An 8270-nucleotide genomic window follows, 5' to 3' on the forward strand; every position below is an offset into this window, starting at 1 on the left:
CCGTCTGCTATTCAAACCCAGGAGTCCCCAGAACTGAGTTATTAATGCAGTCGATAATGGCATTCGGCTGAAGCTCCTTCAATGGCAGGTGAACTCACTGGTGTCTCTGCAGGTGGGAGGAGCGGGTGAAGCCCTTCCAGCACGGTGAGCAAGTGAATGGCCTCTCTCCGGTGTGGACCCGCTGGTGGGCCAGCAGTGTAGATGACCGAGTGAACTCCCTCCCGCACATGGAGCACTTCTACGGCATCTCTTCCACATGGACCCGCTGGTGCGTCTGCAGATGGCCCGTCTCACTAAATCCCTGTCTGCACACGGAACGGGTGAACAGCCTCTCCCCTCTTCCCCATGTGAACGCGTCTGTGGGGTTCCAACATCGATAGGAAAGGGCATCTTCTCCCACAGTACCAACATTTCCACATGGGGGGAAGCTTTCCTTGTGTCACTCTGTGTTTCAAATTACAAACGGAAAGGGTACACAGTCTCTCCCCACCGTGAGGGGTGAGATTTTGATCCTCCAAGCTGAGTAAATGGTATGAAGCACTTTTCACAGTTAGCGCATTGAATCTCCCTCACTCGGGTGTCTCAGTATTCTTCCTGCCACACCAGTGTCCAAAATCTTTCAAGCAAACAAAAGCAAACATGTCTTCTCGATGTGAATGGCTGCTGATATTAAAGTCCCAGTGAATCAAGTGGCTCTGCCAGAAGTTGATGTGTCTTTTGGTTTCAGATTTCTTCCCCATGTCTTCCTGCAAATAAAATCACAAAATAATTGATCACAGTCAGTCCAGTCAAATGAACATAACATCGGTGACAATTCCTGTAGATTGCCAGATACCTGCTGATCATATATTATCCATGACACAAAAACCCGAAAACCCTCACGCAGCCAGGTAGCGTGAAGTATATATTAAGAGGAAAACTTCATTTAGGTGACAATGACCTGGAACAACCTTCCTACCAAGGGGCTGGAAATGGAGCCGAGTCAAGGTTTTGAAAATGACATGTCAAGGGTGCTTCAGAAAAGAAAGCCAGTAAAGTTGCTGAATGACTTCCTGCTGACCTATTAAATAAAAATTATTACAAGAAATACAGGATGTAATTCCATTACAACATTAGAAGGTGAACATTCATAGCCATGCAGCCTGTACAACAGTGAATATCAGATATACACTATATGAAGCAATCATAAAATCCCTGCAGTGCAGAAAAAGGCCATTTGGCCCATTGAATCCATTGGGTGTAGGAGTTGGGAGGTCACAGTGCAGCTGTCTAGGACACTGGTTAGGCCGCTTTTGAAATATTGCATTCGATTCTGGTTTCCCTGCTATAGGACATGAAGGATGTTGTAAAACTTGAAAGGGTGAAGGACAGATTGATAAGGATGTCGCCAGTGTTGGTTAATTTGTGGTATAAGGAGAGGCTGAATAGGATGGGGCTGTTGCCCCTGGAGTGTCGGGGCTGAGGGTGACCGGGTAGAGGTTCATACAATCCTGAAGGGTGGGTAGAGTAAATAGGCCAGAGTGGTGGTGGAGGCTGGTACAATTACAGCATTTAAAAGGCACCTGGATGGGTGTGTGAATAGGAAGGGTTTGGAGGGATATGGGCTAAATGCTGGCAAATGGGTCACTAGACTTATATAGGATAGCATGGATGTGTTGGATCAAAAAGTCTATTTCCGTGTTGTATATTTCTATGTCTATTAGATAACAGACGTTTTATTTCTGTTGATGAAAGTATTGTTATAAGTCATAGCTGGGTACTAATACTTAGATGTAAGGGAGTGGGAATTCCACAAGTAGGGCATGATAAGAATCCTGGGAGACTCCAATTCTGGTTTACTATCTAATGAACAACCTTTAAGCATGAGCACCAAATGTGCATTTATGTCTAATTTTCTTTCATTTTTCTTGTTTTATCCCCTGCTATTGTTAAAGTACAGATTTGACATGGCCTAGGGAAGCCCTTATGGACTCAAACCCGTAAGCCTCTCTTTCTTGGTTCGTCCCAAAGATCATACTCTTTGGAGGTCTGGAATAAAAACCTCTTACAGACAGTTTAGTTTAATCTTAGTCATCCCCTTTATTCACTCGTAGCATCACTGTTACAATGTAACACTGATACCCAAACGCTGAACTAACTAGGTTCTAATAACCTAGCAGTGTAGGGTAGCAGCTCTTCAAGTGCCCCAGCAGGCTACTCCAATGTACTGATACAAAGTGGCTTCCTTTATACAAAAGTTTACAAAAACATTGCATGTTCTTAATTAGACAGATAACAGTGAAAGACAATAATTCATAAGGAAGAGAAGTTAATTGACAGATCTGTGTGTGCTTGACTGATCACTCCTACAGGCCTTGAGCTGTCCATCAGGTGGGAGAAACCTACCCAGCTGAGTTAGGTGTCTGGTGCCGAGATAAGTTCCTATAAAGAAGTGCCAGTCTAAACTAAGTGGGAGATGTCATAAGGTAACCTTGCACAGCTCGCATGTCTGATACAATAATTTTTTATTTCAAAAATATATTCATAAAATAATTTGATGGTTTGTACAGTTGGTCATGCCATACATATGTAAACATTTACATACAAAGATCAGAATTTATCATTTTTATATACAGGTCTGTACATTTTTCAATCATATGCCCATATATTGAGCTGAGGTGTCAGCAGAGTCCAAATGACTGCATGGGCCCCCTGTTCTTCATTAGGCAGGCAGACGTTACACAGTGGTCTTTCCCCACCGTGCCTTAGTGGCAGTTGCCCCAAGCTTCAGCGCGTCCCTCAACACGTAGTCCTGGACCTTGGAATGTGCCAGTCTGCAACACTCAGTCTGGGTCAACTCCTTCAGCTGGAAGATCAACAGGTTTCAGACCACCCAGAGAGCGTCCTTCACCAAGTTGATGATCCTCCAGGCACAGTTGATATTTGTCTCGGTGTGCGTCCCGGGGAACAGGCCGTAGAGCACGGAGTCCCGCGTCACGGCGCTGCTCGGAACGAACCTCGACAAACACCACTTGCATTCCTCTCCAGACTTCATCTGCGTAGGCACATTCCAGAAGGAGGTGTGTGACAGTCTCGTTCCCCCCCCTGCAGCCGCTTCGAGGGCAGCGTGCGGTGCGGCAGAGAGTCCGGGCGTGCATACAGGATCTCACAGGTAGAACCCTTCTCACCACCAGCCAAGCCATGTCTTGGTGCTTGTTGGAAAGTTCTGGCGATGAGGCATTCTGCCAAATGGCTTTGACAGTCTGCTCAGGGAACCACTCGATAGGATCCGCCCTCTCCTTTTCCAAAGGGTCTCAGGGACACTACGTGCTGACACTTCCTGATGGACTTGTGGTCAAAGGTGTTTTTCTTCATAAACTTCTCCACGAAGGACAGGTGATACGGAACGGTCCAACTACTCGGAGCGTTCCGCGGCAGCGAGGCCAGGCCCATCCTTCGCAACACCGGGGACAGGTAGAACCTCAGTACGTAGTGACACTTGGTGTTTGCGTACCAGGGATCCACACACAGCTTGATGCAGCCACACACAAAGGTGGCCATCAGGGTGAGGGTGGCATTGGGTGTATTTTTTCCCCCGTTGCCCAGATCTTTGTACAGCGAGTCCCTTCAGACCCAGTCCATCATTGATCTCCATATAAACTGGAAGATGGCCCGGGTGACTGCAGCTGCACAGATTCTGGGAATAGGCCAGATCTGTGCCATGTATAATAGCAATGACAGTGCCTCACACCTGATGACCAGGTTTTTTTCCGTGATGGAGAGCGACCGTAGCTTCCATCTGCCCAGTTTCTGCCTCACTTTGCTGATACGCTCCTCCCAAGACTTGGCACGCGCCCCAGCCCCCCCGAAACAAATACCCAGCACCTTCAGGTGGTCGGTCCTGACGGTGAAGGGGATCGAGCATTGGTCGGCCCAGTTCCTGAAGAGCATGGCCTCGCTCTTGCCTCGGTTTACCTTGGCCCTCGAGGCCCATTCGAACTGGTCACAAATGGACATGAGTCTGCGCACGGACAGCGGATCTGAGCAGAAAATGGCAACGTCATCCATGTACAGGGAGGCCTTAACCTGCAGGCCCCCGCTACTAGGAATAGTCAACCCTCTCAGGCTTGCATCCTTCCTGATAGACTTGGCAAATGGCTCTATGCAGCACACAAACAAGGCAGGAGAGAGAGGGCAGCCCTGCCTGACTCCAGATCGGACTGGGAAGCTATCTGATTCCCACCCATTGATTGAGACTGCACTGATGATGTTGGTGTAGAGCAGTCTGATCCAATTGCAGATTCCCTCCCCAAAGCCCATTTTGGAGAGAACATCTTTCATATACCTGTGTGATATCCTGTCAAAGGCTTTCTCCTGGTCCAGGCTGATCAGGCAAGTGTCCAACCCTCTGTCCTGCTTGTAGGCGATCGTATTCCTGAGGAGTGCGATACTCTCAGTGATCTTCCTGCCTGGCACAGCACAGGTTTGGTCAGGGTGAATCACCGACCCAGAGCAGACCTGACCCGGTTGGCGATTACCTTTGACAGGATTTTGTAATCCGCATTCAACAGTGAATTGGTCTCCAATTTTTGAGTTCCTCCCTCTCCCCCTTCCGCTTGTAGATGAAGGTGATGATGCCTTTCCTCATGGATTCACTCATGGTACCTGCTCGAAGCATACTGACATACACCTCCGCAGGTCCTGGCCAATCAAGTCCCACAGAGCGGAATAGAGCTCGACCGGTAAGCCGTAGCTTCCGGGAGTTTTATTCTTTTCGAAGGACTCAAGGGCCTTGGTCAGCTCGTCCAGAGAGTTCAGGTTACCTTCATTGCAACCCAACTTTGTTACAGCTCCAGATCACCTCAGCAAAAAGGTGTTGAAAAAGTAGCTGCTTTTTAAACAGCTCAAGATCAAAGCCCAACCCCCCACTTTCTTTACTATTGGTCACCACTGACTTGTCCCTTTGTAATTGGATCTTTGTTACAGCCTTAACCTGGAGGAAGTATTGCCTCACTCAGCGATTTCAACCCATACCCTGTCTCCAAGTAAGTTTCTCCCTGCCCATCTGCCGGGAGGGAAAGAAGTGGGTGGGAGCAGGTGGAGTCAACTACACTGCTGTAGGTCTGCAGTCACGTGTAGGCCAGACCAGGTAAAGGATGCAGCTGGGACGACTGAGAGAACAACAACAGCAGTTTCCTTCCCTAAAAAGGACGTGACTGAATCAGAATGGGGCTTCCCCCGACCCCGCCCAATGGTTTCATTGTTCGATTCTGACCTCCAGATTTCTGACCGAATTCCAAATCTGCGATCTGCTGCGGTGGGATTCAAACCTGGGAGTTCCAGAACTGGGTTGATAGCCCAGTCCATAATGGCACTCGGCAGTCGCTCCTTCAATCCCCCTGTGATGGCACATGAACTCCTTGGTGCCTCCGCAGGGTGGCTGCCCGGGTAAAGCCCTTCCCACACTCGGGGCAGCTGAAGGACCTCTCCCCCGTGTGGACCCGCCGGTGCTTCACCAGGGCGGAGGAATCGCTGAAGGCCTTCCCACATTCGGGACAGCTGAAGGGCTTCTCCCCCGTGTGGACACGCTGGTGCTTCAGCAGGTCGGAGGAATTGCTAAAGGCCTTCCCACACTCGGGGCAGGGGAATGGCCTCTTCCCCGTGTGGACCCGTTGGTGCTTCAGTAGGGTGGAGGAATCGCTGAAGGCATTTCCGCACTTGGGGCAGCTGAAGGGCCTTCCCCGGTGTGGACCCGCTGGTGCGTGCGCAAGTTGCCCTTCTGAGTGAATCCCTTCCCACACTCAGGGCAGCAGAAAGGCTTCTCACCGATGTGGATCCGCTGGTGGATCAGCAGGACGGACATCTGGGTAAAGCCCTTCCCACACTCGGGGCAGCTGAAGGGCCTCTCCCCTGTGTGGACCCGCTGGTGCTTCAGCAGGGTGGAGGAATTGCTGAAGAGCTTGCCGCACTCTGTGCAGGGGAACGGCCTCTCCTGTATGTGGACCCACTTGTGGGTCTGAAGGGAAGAGGAATCGTTGAAGGCCTTCCCACACTCGGGGCAGCTGAAAGGCTTCTTCCCAGTGTGGACCCGCTGGTGCATCCGCAACTTGCCCTCCTGAGTGAATCCCTTCCTGCACTCGGAACAAGTGAATGGCCTCTCCCCAGTGTGGACCCGCCAGTGGGTCAGGAGGGTGGAGGAGGTGCTGAAGGCCTTCCCACACACAGTGCAGGAGAACGGCCTCTCCCCCGTGTGGACCCGTCGATGGGTCTGCAGGTCAGAAGAATAACTGAAGTCCTTCCCACAATCGGGCAGCTGAAGGGCCTCTCCCCTGTGTGGACCCACCGGTGCCTCATAAGGGCAGAGGAATTGCTGAAGGCCTTCCCACACTTGGGGCAGATGAATGGCCTCTCTCCGGTGTGACTGCGCCGATGAATCTCCAGGGCAGATGGAGCACGGAAGCCTTTCCCGCAGTCACCACACTTCCACGATTCCTCCACGGGGTGGGATTCCTCAGGTTTCTCCATGGCCGCAGCTTCAGCTGTACACAAATGCGTGTAGAGCCCCTCCTCACCGTGAATTCCTCTTTCCAGGCTGTAGAGCTGTTTCTGGCTTCACACTCAAGTGCACTGCAACAGTAGGGTCTCTCATCCAGTCCCACTGATGCTGAAAACGTACTTAAACAGGAACCAAAAAACTTTGCTCCTTCTCACAGAATCACAGTAAAAAATTATTACAGTCTCGATGGATTGAATGACTGTCAGACATTGACGACAAAGTGAGGATTGTAGTTACTGGACTGTCGGTGCTGAAACGTGCGGTGCTGGAAAAGCACAGCTGGTCAGGCAGCATCCGAAGAGCAGGAAAGTTGACGTTTCAGGCATAAGCCCTTCTTCAGTTAATTTTGAAACTTTTGTCCTCAGATCGTCAAATACTCTGTAAAAAGAGATTACAAAAGTCATCAGCGTCAGTCCAGGATAGAAATTCAGAACAAGCAACTCTACTTTTGGGGGAACATTCGTTTCCTTCGTTATTCCGCAAAATTGAAAGCACCATCTCACTCTCTCCCTCCCGCTCCCCCTCTGTTCTCACATTAACGTCCCTGGGAAGTGGGGGGGGGGGGGGAAGCATTAACACCGACACCAGAGAGAAACTGAACATACAGACGTGGCAAATGTTAGTAGTAGAAAGCCAGAGTCATAGAGATAAACAGCACAGAAACAGACCCTTCGGTCAATCTCTTCCATGCCAACCAGATACTCAAAATCAATCTAGTCCCATTTGTCAGCACTTGGTCCATATCCCTCTGAACCCTTCCTATTCAAACACCCATCCCGATGCCTTTAAAATGCCGTAATTGTACCAGCATCCACCATTTCCTCTGGCAGCTCATTCCTTACACGCATCATACTCTGCATGAAAAAGTTGCCCCTTAGATCCCTTTTAAGTCTTCCCCCAACCCCGCCTTAAACCTATTACCCCCTAGTCCTGTACTTCCCATACCCCAGGAAAAGACCTTGTCTATTTGACCCTATCCATGCCCCTCATGCTTTTATAAAAAGTCTGTAATGTTACCCTTCAGACTCTGGCGCGATGGGGAAAACAGCCCCATCCCATCCCTCCGTCCCTCCTCACCCGGGTAATTCAGACACATACCTGAGTTTGCAGAGTCTGCCCCCTCCTGGAATCACTCCAGTTGCTTCAAGTGAACAGATGTTACCCCCACTCCCTCCCGGGATGAAGAGTTGCCCAGAGGGAGGGAGTTTCACTCTGAAACTGACAGGGCCACTTCCGCGTTGTGACGTCATAGATGAAGCGAGGGGGCGGGGAAAGGCCGACAACAGCTCCGCGCACTGCGCCTGCGCAGCCCTGCAGTTTGCAACAGGGTAATCCCTTCCTTTCAGAGAATTCCCAGAGTGTGGAAGCAGGCCACTCGGCCCAAGGAGTCCATACCGACCCTCCGAAGGGTAACCCACCTACACCCATCCCCTACCACCCTGAATAATGCACCTAACGTGCACATCCCTGGGCACTACGGGTAATTTAGCTTGGCCAATCCAACCTAACCTGGACAAAGTTAAAAATCAAACACCCAACAGGTTTATTTGGAAGGACTGGTGTTAACAGCGCGGCTCCTTCATCAGGTGATTGTGGAGAATAAGATCATAAGGCACAGAATTCATGGAAAAAACATTACAGCATCCTGCCATTGAAATTACATATTAAACAGACCGGGATTAAGTCTTTCATCGTTTCGAATGGGTTGCAGGTATCAATAATATGTAAATCCTAG

This window comes from Hemiscyllium ocellatum, assembly GCF_020745735.1.
Source record: "Hemiscyllium ocellatum isolate sHemOce1 chromosome 27 unlocalized genomic scaffold, sHemOce1.pat.X.cur. SUPER_27_unloc_30, whole genome shotgun sequence".
In the NCBI taxonomy this organism is placed as follows: domain Eukaryota; kingdom Metazoa; phylum Chordata; class Chondrichthyes; order Orectolobiformes; family Hemiscylliidae; genus Hemiscyllium; species Hemiscyllium ocellatum.